Consider the following 20,405-nt stretch of genomic DNA (forward strand, 5'->3'; position numbering starts at 1 on the left):
ACTTCTCTGATAAGTAAGTTTCACCAAATTTAAATACAAAGAATTTAGACTGCATTTTTAGCAATGATCTTGCTGAAATTACTACAAGATGGCTTAAAAAGGTTTACATAATAAAACTAATGAGTACAACGGAACCTTTACTGGTTTGGCTAGCTTACATGACCAGGGCACTGAGCAACAAAGAACACTATTTTGGGCATTACTACAGTCAACACCAACCATAGCTCAGAAAGGAGATAAATTGACAGCATTACCACCAATTACTACTCAAGACTCTTTCCTGAAAATGCATTTGTGAATGCTACATAGCCCCATTTAATTCTAATACACACTGATCTCAATATAAAATCATCTATTCATATTGAGAACCACTAGACATTTCACAAAGCCTCTCAGTTCTGTCATCTCAATCACAGATAAGGTCAACCAATTATTTGTTATTGGTGCAATGTACACTCTCATATACCTGCTCATCACTTTACCCTTAAGAGACTGCTCTGTACACTTTCCAAAGTTATTAAAAGTTAGAACATAAGACCATAAGATCATTAGATCATAAGGCCACTTGGCCCATTAAATCTGCTCCGACATTCCATCATGGCTGATTTATTATCCATCCCAAACCCATTCCTTTGCCTTCTCCCTGTAACCTTTATTGCCCTGACTAATAAGAACTTACCAACCTGTGTTTTAAATATACCCAATGACTTAGCTTCCACATCTGCTGAACAGATGAAAAGTTGCAAGGAATGAAGTCTGTAGTATCTGTCCCAAGTTACTGTACTTTTTAAACTGTAGTCACTGTGATAATGTAGTTCATGCAGAAGGTCATATACACATGCAATGTACTACTGGCCAAATAATCTATCATTAGGAAGCAGTGAATTCATTAGAAGACCAAGGTTGGCCAAGACTAATAGTAAAATTGCTTCCACAACTTAAAAACTAAAAATAACCAAAAATCTTTTTATTGCTAGGGAAAGTACTACAAAAGAGGTTACTCCTCACTTTTAAAAGATACTGGTAATAATATTGTTCATATTTATGGAAGGATGTAATGAAAGTAGAGGATAATTCTTTTGTAGAAGAAACTAGTATTAGGAGTCACTGTAAAAAAATAAGAGGATTCCATTTAAGAGTGTGATGAGGCAACAATTTTCTCAGAGGTTTATGACCCTCTGTAATCTTTTTGCTGGAATAGCTGTTGGAAGTGTAGCCTTTGAATTTCTTTTTAAGGCAGAGATCAAAAGATTCCTGACAAATATGGTGTGAAATGTTACTTCAGGTAGAATAGATTGTAGAGTGAGGATAAAACCATATCAACAATGTTCTTATAAAATTGCACAGAAAGCTCAAGGGGTAAAGTGGTCTACTGTTCATAAACGTAGAATTACTAATCAAATAAATATTAGTATTTAAAGAGCAAGTCAAGGTGATGGTGTTTGAAGCATATTCCTACAATTTACCGTGTACCTGAATGTCAATACATTTGCCCAGAACTTGCATCAACAGTGAAGCAAACGGCACTTCTCACTGACCTTGAAGAAACTTCCCCACAATACTCTTAACAGTCTCTAATGTGCAGATTTCCCTTTTTTCTGGTATTGTTGCCTACAATTTGCACAGTGATGATGACAAATATTTATTCACACTATTTGAAGAAACAATTCCCCTGAAACAAGATTATTAGAAAAAGAACTAATATGTGCAGTATGATTCTACAACTCTTCACATGCACAGACAGCCACCAATGTTAAATGTCCAAAGTTTGCCCATGGTTAAAAAGTATAAATTTCCAGGCAGGCAGATAGTCCAGTGAAATCCTACCACTCAGATGTGATACAGTACAAAACATATATACATTTGTCCAGATAAGCATTTAGGTTGATGGATAAATCATTTAGAAGAATACTGGCTGTAATTCTCCTTTTCTACCTCAAATATTACCAGGTGTTAACATCTAATAATTTCAAGGGGAAGTTCATGCCTGAATTTATCTTTTGCCATGTCTCATTTCTGATAACATAATATTCCCTCAATACAGCACTGAAATGTCATTCAGATACTCTAGTTTCTGGAGTGGTATTTAAAACTATAATTTTCTGATTCAGTGGAGACGCTGAATGACAACTCAATCCAATGCAGTGTAGAAACAGAGCTTATCAGAAAGGTGAGAGTTTATTGAATCTATTCTCTATGTACTATAACTTGAAAAAGAATTTCAGGTTATAAAGTATCGATGGCAGTATAATATAATATCAAAATCAGAATAATCTGGAAATGGGTTTATTTTGGATAGTTATCTCCATTTCACTAGATATTAAAAAAAGGAATATTTTTCCTTAAAAATAAATACATCTCTGTTTGACAAAAGAATGTTGAAGAGTAAATAGTACTAACAACTAAAATCCTAAGGTTTAAAAACTGTATCGATTTTAACTTTATTGTTGATCTCAATAAATTTCTTATTAAAATTACATTGATGCATACAAAAATAAAAGCTGACTTTCAGAATTCAGGCTAAGAAATAGAGCGTGCTGCCCATTTTTCGTATCAAGAAACAACAAACCTTCACGTCAATGTTTTTTTTGTTTACTAGAGATGACTGGAAAGCCATATGTTTTTTCTATTGTGCAAATGTGCAAAGAAGAAATGACTCTCAGTCACTTGTGTTTCTGATTAGCAAAATGATTTATGCCACAATCACTAAAAAATGCCAGCAAGTGAATGAAAAGCGCACCAGATGCGCATGTTTTTAAAAAATAACAGTAGTTGCTACATTGTAATCACAGCTACCTAGCTCACTTAATTTGTTATCCCCATACAGTGTGTGGCACTCTTAGAAATGGCAAGTTTTCACTTTCTGCTTGGCAAAATAATGGGAAATAAATGATACATTTTATACATTTTGCCATGCATGATTCAATAAATTAGGCACAGTTTTGTATTTAGACTTATCATCAGTAAGAGGCTGGCAAAGATCACAGGGATTAATTGCTTCAGAGGTATGTAATGCAGGTTTCCCTTTTCCCTGCATACTTGGTAAAGAAACAATGATTAATCACTGTTTAACTATTCTCTAAAGGGAATTGAGAGTTTGCCAAACCAGGCCACATCCTCATAAATCGTGAAGTTACATTTAGATTAGTTGCCAACAAAATATAAAATATTAAAATCTGCAGTCATCTTGAAACAACTTGTGCTGAAATAAGTTACTTTTAAATAAATTGTATAATTTTTAAACCAACTTGTAATGATATTCTTCTTGCATTTATGCTTACTAAGCAGTTTTCAGTTTTTAGTGTTACCAAATGTACCATCTCTTCAGCCTTGCCACCAAAGATTTTGACAGCCTGTTCAGTTTGGTCATCTATAACATGCAATTTCAATTTGGTAAGCAATCTTCTTACATTCTTCAGTTGCTGATATATTAAAAAATACCAAAAAACAAATCCTGAATGAGGGTAGAAGGAAAATATTCTGAAATGTATTTGTGCTTGCGAAGACTTCTCAGGGCTGTTGGGTAGAAGTGTATAAGTGCTTGATGTCATACACAATGCTAAGCACAACAGAGAAAAATATATAAAAATTCTCCTCTATTTAGTGTCAAAAGGACATCTTAGTATTTGTACGGACCATGGAAAGAACAATACAACCAAAATGAGTTAACTCCTTATAAAATTTTAAACTATATTTACTATGGGGGGGGGGGGGTAACAAAAAAAACTGTAGATGATTGGAAAGCAGGATCTCAACCCAAAATGCTGATTCTCCTTTATGCCTCCAATGATGCTGTATGACATACTGAGTTCCTCCAGCAATTTTGGTTTATTTATGGTATATACTGTATATGGTCCCCATTAATGATTTCTTCAAAGTTCACATGTCACCATAAACAACCCCGAGAATCATTTTCTTTATCATTTTCAAATTTACCCAACTTGCAACTATCATTTCCTTTACTTACCTACATATTATAGAACTTCATCCTCAATAGTGCAGTCAAGTGACTACAACAGGCTAATGATCTTAAAATTATAAATAAACATGTTAAAATTAACTGCAGATCCATTTCAGATATCAGTATTGAACATTTTCCTAAAGTTTAAAAAAAATGGGACAGTAAAGCCTCATGTAATTACAATCAGACTTGTCTTTGCTCTTAAAGATGGTTATGATTTTGACACCTCAGTATTTTTCAGGTATACCTTCCTTTCAAATGTGGGAGATGAAATTGTGGATTTATGACAAGTTTTTTTCCATTAAATTTAAGAACATCAGCTGGAGTATCATCTGCTTCTGAGGTCTTGTTTTGCAGGTGACACATGTCCTTTTTGACTTGTCATTGAATGGCTAATATACATTAATAAACTGAAACTCTTTGTTGCCTCAATAAACAACGCTAAAACATTAGACATTTTAGCAAGCGTGGTTCTTTAAAACAACCTATTTTCATGTTAGAATACCACGGAGTGGTTTTGAGTGTATGCACAAAAGGTTGATAGTAAATTGTACAATGATGCTTTCCAAATGACTCGGAATATTTTATTACATCTCTCAAAATGCTTAAACAAAGGTGTCTTATTTAATAGGGCAGTGTACGCTTATTTCAACACAGAAATATGGATATACTTCCCACAGCAACTGAAATATTATGACTTATCACATTGCATCTCAAAGTCACAGTCAAATGATAGGTATAAAAATATAAATAAGACTTTATTTGATTGCAATTGTCAGAGTCATGGAGGCATGCAGCATTGAAACAAGTTCTTTTCCCACTCCATGTATTCTGACCATTATGCTAATCCAATTCATTGCCTGTATTAATTCCATATCCTTCTCACACCCAGCTCATTCAAGATGCCTTTTAAATGGTGTTACCTCCTGCACCACCTCCTCTGGTAACTCACTCCAGGCATCAACTCCTCTTTCTGAGAAACATTCACCCCTTAGATCCCCTTTAGATCACTTTCTTCTCACTATAAATCAATTCCTTCTAGCTATAGACACCTCTACCATGGGAAACAGATACAGACTTGCTCTCTTATCAGTGCCTCTTATAATTTTATAAATCTCTATCATGTAACCTCTCCACCTCCTTTGCTCCAATGAAAAGATCCAGTCTATCTAATCTCTCCTCTAACTCAACTAACTCAAGCCCTCTAACCCAGTCAATCTTTCCTGCATTCTCTCTAGCTTAATCATATCCTACCTACAGAACAAAACAACATAATCCAAGAGCAGCCTATCTACTTTTGATACAACTGCAACATGACAACACAAGCCTTGTACTTACTCACAATCCTATTGACCAGTGTTCCACTCTTCAGGAAACTAAGTACACTGAGGCTTTGCTGTTTAACAAATGCCACATGGAATAACTATTCAATGACCAGGCTCTGCCCTGAATTAACGGCATCACTTTGCACTTCTCCAACAGTATCTTGAATAGATCAAGCAGTTAAAAATTTTCAGCTCCTCTTATCCATAAAAAAAATCTCAAAATAATGAAACAGCAACAACGTATATTTTGGGTACCATGGTGGATAGGAAACAACAAAAAACATTTTTGGTTCAGGAAACAAAAAAATACCTTAGATTTAGAAAAGATGCCCAGCCATTTTGGGATGGTGGTCCTGTGTGCCAATGGGAGCAAGGAATTCTTTTGACTAGGTGTGAGGATCCCCCAACTCAAATAAGCAATGCACAATCAAATTTTACGTACTCACAAAAACAAAGATGGTGAGCTGCCAGCCACTTAAAGCAGTTGTACTGTGTCACTTCAGAAAATGAACCTGGGATAATTTATTGATGGCTTATAACTAGTGCTAATGCACCTGCAATCAGCAAGTGATTACTTTCATTTGGATTCATCAACCTGATTATTAAAACAAAATACTGGAGATTCTAAAAATGTGACATTTAAAAATTAAGAAAAATATATAATGAAAGTACTCTGGTTAGATGGCATCCATGAAGGAAGAAACAGAACTAATGTGCTTGGTTAATGATCCTTGATCAGAAGAGTTCCAGTGAAAGGTCAATAACCTGAAAAATCTATTCCGATTTTCTTCCCATTAACAATGCCAGACTTGCTGACCATTTCCAGCAATTTCAGTTTACAGTGGTGTACTGTGATATTGGTACTATTGGAGACTTGGCAAAAGTACTATGAAATCACAAGAAACTATTATGAGAAACCACCGCTGAGGACACCTTAAAGCAGTGATGCTTCAAGGTGGTAGCATCCATCAGCAAAGACCTCCACCATTTAAGATACACTTTCATTACTACCACAGTGGACAAGATCCAGGAGCCTGAAGATCCACACTTAAGAAATACTTCATGATCACTTTATGCCTTTGCACTATACTGCCGCTGCTGCAAAACAACAGGTTTCATGTTATCAGTGATAATAAATCTGATTCTTACACTTAAATAGTTCTCTGTCAAGGAGTCCATGTCATCCAATACAGAAAATGATTCTGTGAATGCCAAAAAGGGAGCTCCCCACTATAGTTATCCAATTCCTCCTGTTTCTTTTGTTCTTGCTGCAGTTTAAGGCTGTGTCACTTGCATATTGTTTCTCCAACATGAGTCAGTTCTGTTTGCATAATTTTGCTGCATCCAGCAAACAACAGTGACATTTCTGTATCACCCAGGCATGAAAGTCAATGTACCCCTGGATTGAAGCAGGTAACAAAATTTTTAACATCAGATTATGTACAAATTAACTCACCGATCAGAAGGATAAGGCTTACTCCAAATTTTTCAGCAATACTTGATATAATACTTTGTAAGCTCAGTCAATCAACACCTAAATGAAAAACGATTAGAGTAAATTTTTATGCTTCCAAGCAATTACAAAATTGTTCGAAGTTAACTTATTAAGTCCTATGTTAACAATGAGCTATACTGCATGAAGCTGCATAAATAAATTTAAAATAATAAAACATGAACCTAACATTATCCAAAAGTAATACTAAGAAATTAGATATTAAGATAAAATTAAAGATGGAAGAAAGTTAGAAATGAAACCAAACCAAATGGAAGGACTGACGAAAGGTCAATCTGAAGAAATAATTGTTTCTAACAAGAATGCCTGACTGCAAAGTAAATCCAGTTTGTTCTGCTAATATGAAAAAAGTAAAAGTTTCTACGAAAACTCAAATAAATTTCAATTTAAAATATTCAAAATCATTATTCGTGTAACATATCTGCTGTGTCAAATATAAAATTTATAGATGTAAAGCACAAAAAACTCTTCAACATAGCAGAGAAAAAAAATTTAAACAATCAAATTACAAAATACAGCAACCCTGCCTTCACCCCCATCTGAAATATCCCCTTCTGTTACCGAGCCATTCCTCCTCAACATGTTATGCAAACTTCTTTTCTTTCTTTTCCAGTTCAGACCCAAATCAAAGACTGTGCTTTTTTTCCACAAATGCTGCATGGCCTTTCCAGTTTTTCCAGCTTAACATTTTTTTTCTAGTTCCAACATCTAAAATTATTATTTTCAGTACTATTATGAAACCATGGCACATCCTTGAATCGATTATTCACATGCCAGGAAGAAAGAATCAATGGATCTGTTCATAACCTACCTACAAAATTTAAAGTACTACATTTTGCATGTCTATGACATGAGAAAACTTTCATATTAGAACCCTTGCAAATTATATGCCTCATATCAAATAAATGCACATGTAAATCAACTTTAATTCTTGTCTGACCATCTCAAAATATCTACTTGTCCTTTTTTACTAAAGTCTACTTGTCATTTTAATTCATTCATTATTTGGGGGGAGTGAACATCAATGGAAGGGGCAGCACTTATTGCCAATCTCTTTTTTTAAGAAGACAATGGAGCCGCCTTCTGGTGAAGGTTGTTATGATCCCAGCCCCCTCCTTCTTGAGAATTGCAAGATCGCTATTAATTCGGGTCTTGGACCCAGGAAATGAGAGAGAATCCTCAGCAGGACAAAGCAACGGATTTGGCCATTGTTTCTTGGAGACACCTTTGTGGATTGCGATCCTATACTACGTGCCAGCTCTCAGGGCTACGTGTACACCCTCGGGCAATGTGGGCTGGGGATTGCATCACCCCACCCTGATTGACATCTACCACCCTGCAAGTCAAGATAAAAGAGGGGCTGCAGGGGGCAGTCCCCTAGCGACACACCAGAAGGAGACACCATCGCTCATCGCTCCCGTGATAACGGGAAGCTATTCGGAAGCCACATGTGGTCCGTTTCCCCTGGCCTGGGGAACGGGTGGCTGATAACACCGAAAAAGGACTTCGAACTAACAACGGGGAACCCACGTTCCCGATTCAACGGTTTGCGTCCTAAAAGACTGGGCAAGTTTCTTTTCTCACCAAAAATCTCTCTCTCTCCAACCAGTGAAAACCCAGCAGTCCCCAAAGGCTAAAGCCTGCATGAACTTGAGAGACTTTTATATTTCCATCGGACAATATTTTTACCCCTAGACAAAACGATAGAGCCATTTCTTATTGATGATTATTACTATACCCACGCTTTAGATTGAGTATTGACAACATATATTATCTGAATGTTTGTCTTAACCTTACTTTTGTGCCCCTTTATAAATAAAGACTTTTAAGAATAGTACCATCAGACTTCAACGGACCTCTCTATCTTTGCTGGTAAGTGACCCAGTTACGGGGTTCGTAACAAGGTTTACCAGAATAACATTTAGATATACAATGCGTCCTAACATGAAAGGGTCTATGTCAGCTTGATTCAGCATCATTAAACAAGTGATGGTGTCCTCATACCTATACTGTCTGTGCTCTTTTAGGCGGGGTGCTGTTAGAGTAGCCCAGTAATTGCAGTGGATTTTATAGATGGCACAAATTGCAGTTATAATGAAATGGTTGAACAGAGAATGAATGCTTATAATGGTTGATAAATTGCCAAGTCAGTTAGCCTGCTTTATCCTGGTTGTTATCAAGCTACTAGAGTGTTCTTGGAACAGTACACCAATTAAGTAAATGTAAGTAAAGGAAATTATTCAATCATGCTCACATCCTATTCTTTATAGATGGTGAACACCCTTTGGGGTGTCAACTAGTGACTTAATTCCCATAGAATATCCTATTTCTATTTTGGAACAGTATTTATGTATCTGATCTAATTAAGTCTTGGTTGAAGGTGACTACACCATTCACCTCAATCCTCATCAGGATGTTGATGAACTGACTGTTAAGAACAGGTGATTTAATTCTGCTTTAGAGATTGCTGTTGTGAAAATAGTACTACAGTCAAAATAGCCTCATTGTCTTAATTGTATCCAATGGTTTTAATCATACCTTGATATTTACTGCATGGCATAAATAAAAATTGATTATGATTGTCTTCTACAACATCTGTGATGGAGCATTCAGTCAGGACTTCTGGCTAGAGGATGCAAATGTTTCAGCCTTTTCTATAAAATGCACCCACTGGGATTCTGTCATCATTTAGACGGGTATTTTCTTGGTGTTTTCGCCTGTTAGGTGTTTAATTATTTGCCATGAGACTTAATCTGAACTGCTAGTTGTGGAATCATTTACCTGTATACAGTATATTGCATGCTAATTTTGATTTTTAGCACACATGCAGTTCCAAGTTACAGTGTCCCTTGGTTGAGACCTCATGTTTCAGTATGCTTGGTGCTACTCCTGGCATATCTGCCTGCACTCTGAACCAGAGATGATATCTTGGTTTGATAATAATGGATGAGAGAGAAATTCTAAGCTATGATGTTACCGATTGTGGTGTAATACTGTCATGTATTATAGTGCCTCATGAACACACATTCTGCATTGTCAGATTTATTTTGTGTCTATCCCATTTAGCACAACTGCAGCAATAAGCAACATGGCAGAGGATGTACTTAATCTGAAGTTGGGATTTTGTCTCCATAAGATTGTGCAATGAGCATTTTTGACCGTGGTGGGCCAAGAGAATTGTAGCAAATAGTTTAGTGAAGGTGAGATCAATTATGTTTAGTATTTTCATGTGTTAGTTCACTATTTGTCACTGATCCAGACTGACAATTATGTCCACTGGTTCAGTGGTGGCATTTCCAAGATACTAATTTATTCAAGTAGATAACCAATTAGACTTATGACTAACCTATTGAGTAGAAACTAATGCAAGAAAATACAGCATCTTTAACATGGCAAAGGCATCCTGAGGGGCTTTTTACGAGAATACTCAAATAAAAATTGACACCAACCCATACAAGAAAAATTTAGGGTAAATGACCAAAATGACTTAGCTAAATGGCTGGCATTACTAAATATTTTAGAAGAGACATATATGGTTAGAAAAACGTGAAGTAACAATTTAACATGGGCAATGGCTAAATCCAGGAATTAGGAATTGAAGTTACCTTACTGAACTGTCAGACTTTACAAAGATGGGGGTTTGGAAAACAAGACAGAGGAACTTGGAAATACTGATGATTATGTTAAAATAGAGTGCAATGTAGTTCAGCAATTCCACTATCAATGGGCAACTAAAATGGGGTCAGACATGCAAAAATCAAAAAAAAAAGATGTGTACATGTATTCATGTCTCACTCTGAATTGCCAAATGAATTTCTGATAAGAAGTGGACAAGTAATCTTTCATGAAGAAAAATAACTTTTCATTGTACCTTTCACAACTGAGCAATGCCAAAGCAATTAACAGCTAATGATGTTCTTTGGAAGTATCACTGTTGTAATATGGGAAACATGAAATTGCTTACAGTGAGCTTCCATAAACAGTAAATTATAATGACCAAATAATCTACGTGACATTTATTTCCTTGGACACTATGAAAAATACTTCTTCAGAATGGTGCAGTGAGATCTTTTACATCCAATGAGATCACAGACAGGGCTAAGATCCCTCAAAAAAATTACTCCTCAGAAACAGCAACATTCCCTTAGTACTGCACTGAAATCTCACTCTTGATTATTGTGTTCAGGCATTTTGAGCCCACAGCTCTTGGACTCAGATACATGACATGGCAAATATTGCATGATTGGTATTTTGCAATTTGCTTTATGATCGTACTATTGGAAGGACTTGGCAAAATCTAAAATATTATCTGTTAGTCAATTCCTTGTTGTTTGAGATTGATGCTGAAGTCACAAAATAAAAATGGAAATGGAAAGACAAAATAAAACGGAAAATGACAGAAATACTCAGCTGGTAAGGCATTATCTGTAGGAAAAGAAATAGAATTACTATTTTGGCACATCATCTTTCATCAAAATGCACTGAGTAGAGTTTGTCTAAAGAATTTACATCTGAAATTTGGCTTTAAATTTGCTTTCCATTATTGTGCACAAAAAGCTTGAGCACATCACATATTTCCAGAAACTTCAAAACAAAGAAAATCTGTTGTTAACTATAGAAAAGTAAATATTGAGGAATAAAAGTGATTTTAAAATATGAAAAAACAATATTGAACAAGAAATGTCTACAAATTACATAAATTCCCTAATAAGTTCAGCATAAAGCTATCAATAAAATAAAAACATTACTGAATTATGGGAAAACAAAGGAAATTAAAATTAACTAAAAACCAGAGGTCCACATTAATAAAAGTAAACTAATGCAAGTGTAATAAACCTAAAATAAAGATAAAATTTTCAATATTGAGCATCTGTGGAGTGAGTAACCTTTAAGTTTTTAGCAACAATGGAAACATTTAGTGATGGTACATTCTTCAAACATAGATGCAAGAAAGAAAGGCACATTGGCATAATTAGATGTGCTGTTGCCTCACAGCTTCACAGATGTGGTTTCAATCCTGACCTCCAATGCTGCCTGCGTGTTCCAACTTCTACCCACATCCCAAAGATGTCCAGGTTAGAAGATTAACAGCTGCTGTAAATTGCCCCAGTGTGTAGGTGAGTGGTAGCATTGGATGGGAAAGCATTTTTTAGTAGAATTAATGCAAATGGGTGCCTCATGGTTGGCATGGACTTGGAGTGAACCATATGACCCAATGACTGTGTGAATGAGGAAGAAATTCCAAATGAGAAAAATCTATGATAGCTTTGCAAGCCAGCAAGACTAAATGTCAAAAAGATAACGGTGCAAGGCAATTCAATAAACAAAATGTCTCAAGAACAAATGAAAATATAGTTATAATGTAAATGTAGTTATAAGTTATTTTTGGAATTATATAAACAGGCCAATCTATCACAATTTAACATACTTCCTTAATTTTCCTTCAGTTAAAGGTGAACCTGTGACTTAAATCTTTTTTTTAAAATATACTTTTAAGGCTTTTTCTCAACTAACTTTATTATTATAAGATGTCGACCAATGCTTGGCCATGCATTGGAAAATGAAATCACTCAACAAAGCACCTATATTGGTAATTTATACATCTATCAATCTGCCCAAAGCAACAAAAATTTCACCAACACAAGAAATTCTGCAGATGCTGGAAATCCATAGCAACACACACAAAATGCTGGAGGAACTCAACAGGCCAGACAACATCTATGCAAATGAATAAACAATCAATGTTTCAGGCTGCGACTCTTTTCACGACTGGTAAGAGGGAATACACCAGAATAAAAAGGTAGGGGAGGGAAAGGAAAATAGCTAGAAGATGATAGGTGAAGCCAGGTGCGTGGCAAGGTAAAGGGCTGGAGAAGAAGGAATCTGATAGGAGAAGAGGAAAAGGAAGGGCATCAGGGGGATATGATAGGTAGGCAAGAAGAGTTAAGAGGCCAAAGTGATGAATAGAAGAAGAGGGAAGGAGGAAAGGGGAAGGGAGAAAAAATTACCAGAAGGAGATACCGATGTTCATGTGAAGTAACAATTGAGAATCTCATGGGCAAAGGCTAAATCCAGGAAGTGGGAATTGAAGGTACCTTGAAGAACTGTCGGACTTTACAAAGATGGAGGTTTGGAGAACAAAGACAGAAGAAATTGGAAACACTAATGATAATTTTAAAATAGACTGCAATGTAGTTCAGCAATCCCATTATCAATGGGTAACAAGAATGGTGTCAGACATGCAAAAATCAAAAACAAAGACACGTACATGTATTTATCTTTCAGTCCGAATTGTCAAATGAAGTTAATTTGGTTTGGAGGCTACCCAGATGGAATATGACTATTCCTCCTCCACTTTGAGAGTGGTCACATCATGGTACAAGAGGAGGCCATGAACTGAGTTGGTGGAATGGGAATAGGAATAGGAATTAAAATGGTTAGCCACCAGAAAATTCTGCTTTTGGTGATGGAGTGAAGGTACCCGACAAAGTGGTCCACCAATTTACGGCAGGTCTCACCAACATAAGAGGAGACTGCATCAGGAGCACCAGATACAAGAGACGATCCCAGCAGATACACAGATGAATTGTTGCCGCATCTGGAAGGAATGTTTGAGGCTCTGAATGGAAGTGCGGAGGGAGGTGAATGGGCAGGTGAAGCACTTTGGCAACTTGTGGGGATAAGTGCCAGGAAGGAGATCAGTGTGGAGGACAAAAAGGCAAGGGAACCATGGAGGGAGTGATCCTTGTGGAAAACAGAGAGTGGAAGATAAAGATATCTTTGGTAGTAGAATCGCTTTGGAGATAGCAGAAACTGTGGAGACTCATGGAATGGTAGTTTAGGACAAGAGGAACTTTAACCCTGTTAAGGCAGCAGGAAGGTGAGGTGAGGTATTTCATGACATGTTTTGCCCTTAAGTTAACAGACTGATAAAATAGTTAAAAGAGAAATTTTACAAACTGGAATAAGTCAATGAACTGAAGGTGGTACTAACTGCATTATTTATGAACTGTCAATCCAATCTAATGCAGTTTAAATCTTCCCAGATGGCAAAATGCATTATTAATGCACAATTTTAATGACTGAAGTTTATGTAGTTTATTTACACACAGTAAATAAATGAAAAAAAGAAAGCAAAGCAACAATGATATTTTGTCAGTCCACTCCCTCCACCCAGTCAAAAAAGTCAATTAAGTAGGTCTGAACTTTTATTCTGCTCCTTTCCCAGCTCCTTTTCTTTCTTTCCCAGTTCTGATTAAGCACGCCAGATCTGAAAGATCCACAAATGCTGCATTACTTGCTGAGTACTTACAGCACATTGATTTATTATGATTTTTTCCATTAGCTATAGGTTCCATGTGCATTCAAATTTAAAAACTTTTGAACGCAGGCAGCGTTCACTCCTAGCAATGAAAATATGTTTTTTCTGTATCAGCATTTAAACCAAGTTGACAAGCTATTTGTTGCTCTACATCAGTTGTACCTTAAGAAAGCTGGACATGCAATGTGAAATCTGAGTTATAATTTTTAAAAAGTTCTAATCATTTGGAAGAAAGCCAAATGACACGGATTTCTCTAAATCAAAGAAATAAGAAAATTTAAAATACAGTATTTTCAGCTCATTGTGTCCGTGAGGGAACACTGCAGAACTCTATTACTTTTTGCGTGAAAACACTGTAAATCATCAACCCTCTAATTCATATTTTAAGCCAGAGACTTCTGGTTTTTGATCTCAATTAAACCTTCTCAGATACTTTCATTCCAAAGTAAGCAGTTCTGGCCATATCCTTTTACACCTGTACAATATTCTCTCTGGCTTATCACAACTTTCCTGTTATAAGATTACCAGAATTATATTACTATATTGAACATATGATCAAACTAGTACATAACTACTCTAGTCTATACATCAGCTAATAAAGGCAAGCACCTTTTTAATTTTTAATCCATTATTGATCTGTTGTGACAACCTTATGGATCTTTGGGCATATATTTCAATGCTACTTTAGTCCTTCATCCTCCCACTAATTGAATATTCCCTTACGACGCCCTCCCCCAATAAATCCATTCTAGTTATGAGTTCTGTCTAAATTCAGTGCTGGTTCTACTACTTTTCACGTCATATGTTAATGACCTGGATGATGGTATTCATGGCTTTATGGCAAGTTTGTGAATGATACAAAGATAGGTGGAGGGGCAGGCAGCATTGAGGAAGCAGGGAGTCTGCAGAAGGGCTTGGAGAGATTAGGAGAATGGACACAAGTGGCAGATGGAATACAGGGAAGGGAAGTATATAGACATGCACGTTGGAAGAAAGAATAAAGGCGTAAACTACTTTGCAAACAGAGAGCAAATTCAGAAATTGGAGGTGCAAAGAGACTTGGGAGTCCTTGTGCAGGAATCCTTTAGGTTGTGGGAGTAGAAAGAAAAGCAAATGCAATTTTAGCATTCTTTTCAAGAGGGCTAAATTATAAAAGCAAGGATATTATGCTGAGACTTCATAAGTCATTGTTCAGACCACAAATGGAGTATTGTGAGCAGTTTTAGGCCCCCCATCTAGGAAAGGATGTGTTGCCATTGGAGAAGAGATTTATGGGTATGAGCCAGGGAATGAAAGGGTTAACATATAAGGATTGTTTGATGGCTCTGGGTCTTGTACTTGCTGGAATTTTGAAGTATGGAGAGGGGATCTCATTGAAACCTACTGAATACTAAAAGGCTTAGATAAAGTGAACACAGCGAGGATGCTTTCAATAGTGGAAGTCTAGCACCAGACAGCACAGGCTCAGGATAAGAGGACAGAGAGAAAGAGGAGTTTCATTTTCAAATGTAATTATCATTCAACCATACATTAATACCCATGAACACAGCGTAGTAAAACAGCACTCTCTGAGGCCAAGGTGCAAACCTAATACCAACAGTCATACATAGCACAAGCACCTAAAGCATATTTGATAGTGGTAAACATGCAGTCACACAAAAAAAATCATAGAGCACAAGTCCCTAAGTGACATGCCCCATAGGTTGATGGAGCATGAACGTTGTCTTCAAGAACAAGCCCTCAGCAGTCTGCAGACGAATGCATGCAAGCAATCCAGCTTGTCTTCCCCCAAGTGAACTCTGGAGGACAGCACTGACTAGAAGCGCTTGCTCCCAATTTAATATAGACTCTGTTATCTCCCTTTCTTTAGCCAGAGTGTGGTGAATCTGAGGAATTCATTGCCACGGACAGCTGTGGAGCCAAGTTACTAGTTACATTTAAAGTGCAGGCTGAAGGATTCTAGATTAGTAAAGGCATAAAAGGTTATGAGGAAAAGGCAGGAGAATGGGATTGAGAGGGAAAATTAATCAGCCATGATCAAATGGAGAAGGAGACTCAAAGGGCCAAATAGACTAAACCTGCTCCTGTGTTATATTGTTTTAAATGACCAGACCAATTTCCAGAGTAGGTCTCTAGAATAGGTTATATGGTCGGTACAACATTGTGGGCGGAATGGCCTGTAATGTGCTGCAAATTTCTACATTCTATGTTCAATTATATTTTCCTTGAATCTAAAGCTTTCCTCCTCGTTGTTGGCTCTGCAGCCAAGTTTTGAAACATCTGAAAGCTTCTTTAGCATTCCTTCTATATTTATCAAAATAATTAAACACATTACAAGAAGCAAAGGACCAAAGTCTGAGACTTGTGGTTTGGTTATAGCTTTCTACAATAAAAATGGTAGTCATAACCCTTTGTTTACCATGAATAAGTACAGTGGCATGCAAAAGTTCAGGCACCCCTGGTCAAAATTTCTGTAACTGTGATTAGTTAAGTGAGTAGAAGATGAACTGATCTCCAAAAGTCATAAAGTTAAAGATGAAACATTCTTTTCAACATTTTAAGCAAGATTAATGTATTATTTTTGTTTTGTACAATTTTAAAGTGAAAAAAAAGAAAGGAACACCATGCAGAATATTAGGCACCCCAAGAGATTTGAGCTCTCAGATAACATCTACCAAGCTCTCAGACCTTAATTAGGTTGTTAGGGCTATGGTTTGTTCACAATCATCGTTAGGAAAGGCCAGGTGATGCAAATTTCAAAGCTTTATAAATACCCTGACTCCTCAAACCATGTCCCAACAATCAGCAGCCATGGGCTCCTCTAAGCAGCTGCCTAACACTCTGAAAATTAAAATAAATGATGCCCACAAAGCAGGAGAAGGCTATAAAAAGATAGCAAAGCATTTTCAGGTAGCTGTTTCCTCAGTTTGTAATGTAATTAAGACATGGCAGTTAACAGGAACGGTGGAGGTCAAGTTGAGGTCTGGAAGACCAAGAAAACTTTCCAAGAGAATTGTTCGTAGGATTGTTTGAAAGGCAAATCAAAACCCCTGTTTAACTGCAAAAGACCTTCAGGAAGATTTAGCAGACTCTGGAGTGGTGGTGCACTGTTCTACTGTGCAGTGACACCTGCACAAATATGACCTTTATGGGAGAGTCATCAGAAGAAAACCTTTCTTGAGTCCTCACCACAAAATTAAGCATCAGAAGTTTGCAAAGGAACATCTAAACAAGCCTGATGCATTTTGGAAACAAGTCCTATGGACTGATAAAGTTAAAATAGAAGTTTTTGGCCACAATGAGCAAAGGTACATTTGGAGAAAAAAAGGGTGCAAAATTTCATGAAAAGAACACCTCCACACCTGTTAAGCACGGGTGTGGATCGATCATGCTTTGGGCTTGTGTTGCAGCCAGTGGCACGGGGAACATTTCACTGGTAAAGGGAAGAACAAATTTAATTAAATACCAGCAAATTCTGGAAGCAAACATCACACCATCTGTAAAAAAGATGAAGATGAAAAGAGGATGGCTTCCACAACAGGATAATGATCCTAAACACACCTCAAAATCCACAATGGTCTACCTCAAGAGGTGCAAGCCAAAGGTTTTGCCATGGTCATCACAGTCCCCCGACCTAAACATCATCGAAAATCTGTGGATGGAACTCAAAAGAGCAGTGCATGCAAGACGAGCCAAGAATCTCACAGAACTAGAAGCCTTTTGCAAGGAAGAATGGGCGAAAATACCCCAAACAAGAATTTAAAGACTTAGCTGGCTACAGAAAGCATTTACAAGCTGTGATACTTGCCAAAGGGGCTGTTACTAAGTACTGACCATGCAGGGTGCCCAAACATTTGCTTTGGGCCCTTTTCCTTTTTTGTCGTTTTGAAACTGTAGGAGATGGAAATAAAAAAGTAACCTTGCTTAAAATATGAAAGTAATGTGTCATCTTTAACCTTATGCCTTTTGGAAATCAGGTCGTCTTTTACTCGCTAAATATTCACAGTAACAGAAATTTTGACCGGGGTGCCCAAACATTTGCATGCCACTGTATTTTCCTGTGAACTCAGTTTTTGTTTATGTTACTAATGTTTTCTCTAGCAATATGGCTAGCATCAAGTCTTACGTCCATCTGGTCCATAAACTTTGTGCTCATTGGGATTCTAAGAAAATCTCAGATCCTGCTCTTCATCATACTCCAAATCTATGATTCTGAAAATTTTGTTCTCTTCAATTTCACGTATTATCAGGCTATCTACTCTCTGAACTATTTTCCATAATCCCAAGTGATCCCTACCAAATGCCAAACAATGAAGCTCTATTCCTTTTTAGCCATGTGAAACATCTGGTAATTCTCAAATTATCATTGTGAAAAATGTGCATCATCTGAGATTGTAAGCATAGGTATTTTACTGGTGATCTTTTTACCCACAGCAGACTAAGCTTTATTCCATTGGAATTGCCTGTCAATATGCCAGTTACATTCAAACCTTTGTTAGAGTCTGGCATTATGCATTTCCAACCAAGATGCTGAAATTGTATATGATCTCATGTTTATTGGTATCAAACCCCTTCTCAAATATTTTTGTATTCAAGAGCGGATTCTCTGAACAGATATTTCCTGCAAATGTAATATTTGTGCTGCAAATACCTTCTTTAACTTAATAAATTGCTTGATAATTCCCCTCTTTATTCATTTACTACTTTGATCAGGATACATAATATCTAACAAATCAGTGGCCAATTTGCTCCAACTGACTGTTTGCTTGATAGAAAAATTAAACTTTCTACCATAATACAGCCTTCCTGTTTACAGTCAGCTGCATTTAAGTCCTTGGCTCTGCACAATTAAACAAGCACCTTTAATATAGAAAACACCAACCAGTGGCGTAGTGGCTTCAGCGCTGGACTCTGGGGCAAGAGGTCCAAAAGTTCGAATCCAGCCAGCTCCCGTTAAGAGCTGCTGATCTCTTTAAAAAAACTCACCTGGCAGAAGGCAATTGCAAACCACTGCTGTAACTTGCCTAGTACGCGATTTCCCAATACTGTCAGAGCAGTGCGGAAGGAAATTGTTCGCTACCTGGAAATAATTCCGGATGCGACATACCTAATATAGAAAAAGCCCAAAGTGCAGCTTTCTGGAACTCATCTGAAGAAATGGCAAAGTATGTCTAAAGAGTGCTTTGCAGAGGCTTTTGAAAGATCAAAAGAAGTAAGAATAAGAAATGCCCATATAATCTAACAAGGCTAGCTTTAAATTTAATAAAGGTAGGGAGCTGAGAAAGGGAAGCAGCCAGTAGGAAGGTTTTTGAGTTGGAAAATCCAAATAAATCATGTAATCTAAAGGCTGCACTATTGACAGTTTCGTGGATGAGAAGAAGTTGGCACAGGAAGAAAATGCCAGAACATTAAATGGAAAGATTTATGAGCTAAAATGAGACTAGAGTAATCAGAGTTCATAATTTTGAAAAAGAACACTGAATTTTATGAATTCCAGTATAGGAAGCCAATGCAGCCCGTCAGAGTATTAGTGATAAGCAAGTAAAACTTATTCAGGACAACATACATGCATCTAACAGTTCTTTCCCAAACAAGTTCCAATTTCCTTACTCTCTACTCTACCTGAATTTATCTACTGTTTGAAGTCACATTTCTGATCTTTCTTTCACACAGACAAAAAGAAAAGAAATATTTGATTTAAGTGGAAACCATATTTCTTATTTCAAGTTGCAGTCTTGTGTCCAGTTACAATCTTTCTTGCAACTTTCAATAGACAATAGATGCAGGAGTAGGCCATTCGGCCCTTCGAGCCTGCACTGCCATTCAATCTGATCATGGCTCATCATCCACAATCAGTACCCCATTCCTGCCTTCTCCCCATTTCATTGACTCCACTATCTTTAAGAGCTCTATCTAACTCCCTCTTGAAAGCATCCAGAGAATTGGCCTCCACTGCCTTCTGAGGCAGAGCATTCCATAGATCCACAACTCTCTGGGTGAAAAAGTTTTTCCTCAACTCCGTTCTAAATGACCTACCCCTTATTCTTAAACTGTGGCCTCTGGTTCTGGACTCCCCCAACATCGGGAACATGTTTCCTGCCTTTAGCGTGTCCAATCCCTTAATAATCTTATATGTTTCAATCAGATCCCATCTCATCCTTCTAAATGTGATGCACCATCAATAACTCTCAGAGACGTGAGGCGAGAAATAGGCTTTTATTGGCTGGAAGAAAGAACAAGCAGCAAGTGACCATCACACAACATCCTGGAGACTGAGGCCGGGGC

General features: G+C 37.0%; 1 protein-coding gene across 6 annotated transcripts in view; it reads right to left on the reverse strand.

The window, feature by feature from the left end:
- tbc1d5 (TBC1 domain family, member 5) overlaps positions 1-20,405 on the reverse strand; it is a 477,565-nt gene that overhangs the window by 370,201 nt on the left and 86,959 nt on the right. For 4 of the 6 annotated variants that reach the window (XM_073054429.1, XM_073054423.1, XM_073054427.1 and 1 more), the window contains one exon: positions 6,743-6,820. The exons of the other annotated variants lie outside the window; for them this stretch is intronic. The gene's annotated coding sequence lies outside the window, so the exon portion shown is untranslated. The remainder of the gene's footprint in view (positions 1-6,742; positions 6,821-20,405) is intronic. 6 annotated transcript variants of the gene reach the window in all.

The sequence above is a fragment of the Hemitrygon akajei genome, chromosome 8, assembly GCF_048418815.1.
Source record: "Hemitrygon akajei chromosome 8, sHemAka1.3, whole genome shotgun sequence".
NCBI classification, from domain to species: Eukaryota; Metazoa; Chordata; class Chondrichthyes; order Myliobatiformes; family Dasyatidae; genus Hemitrygon; species Hemitrygon akajei.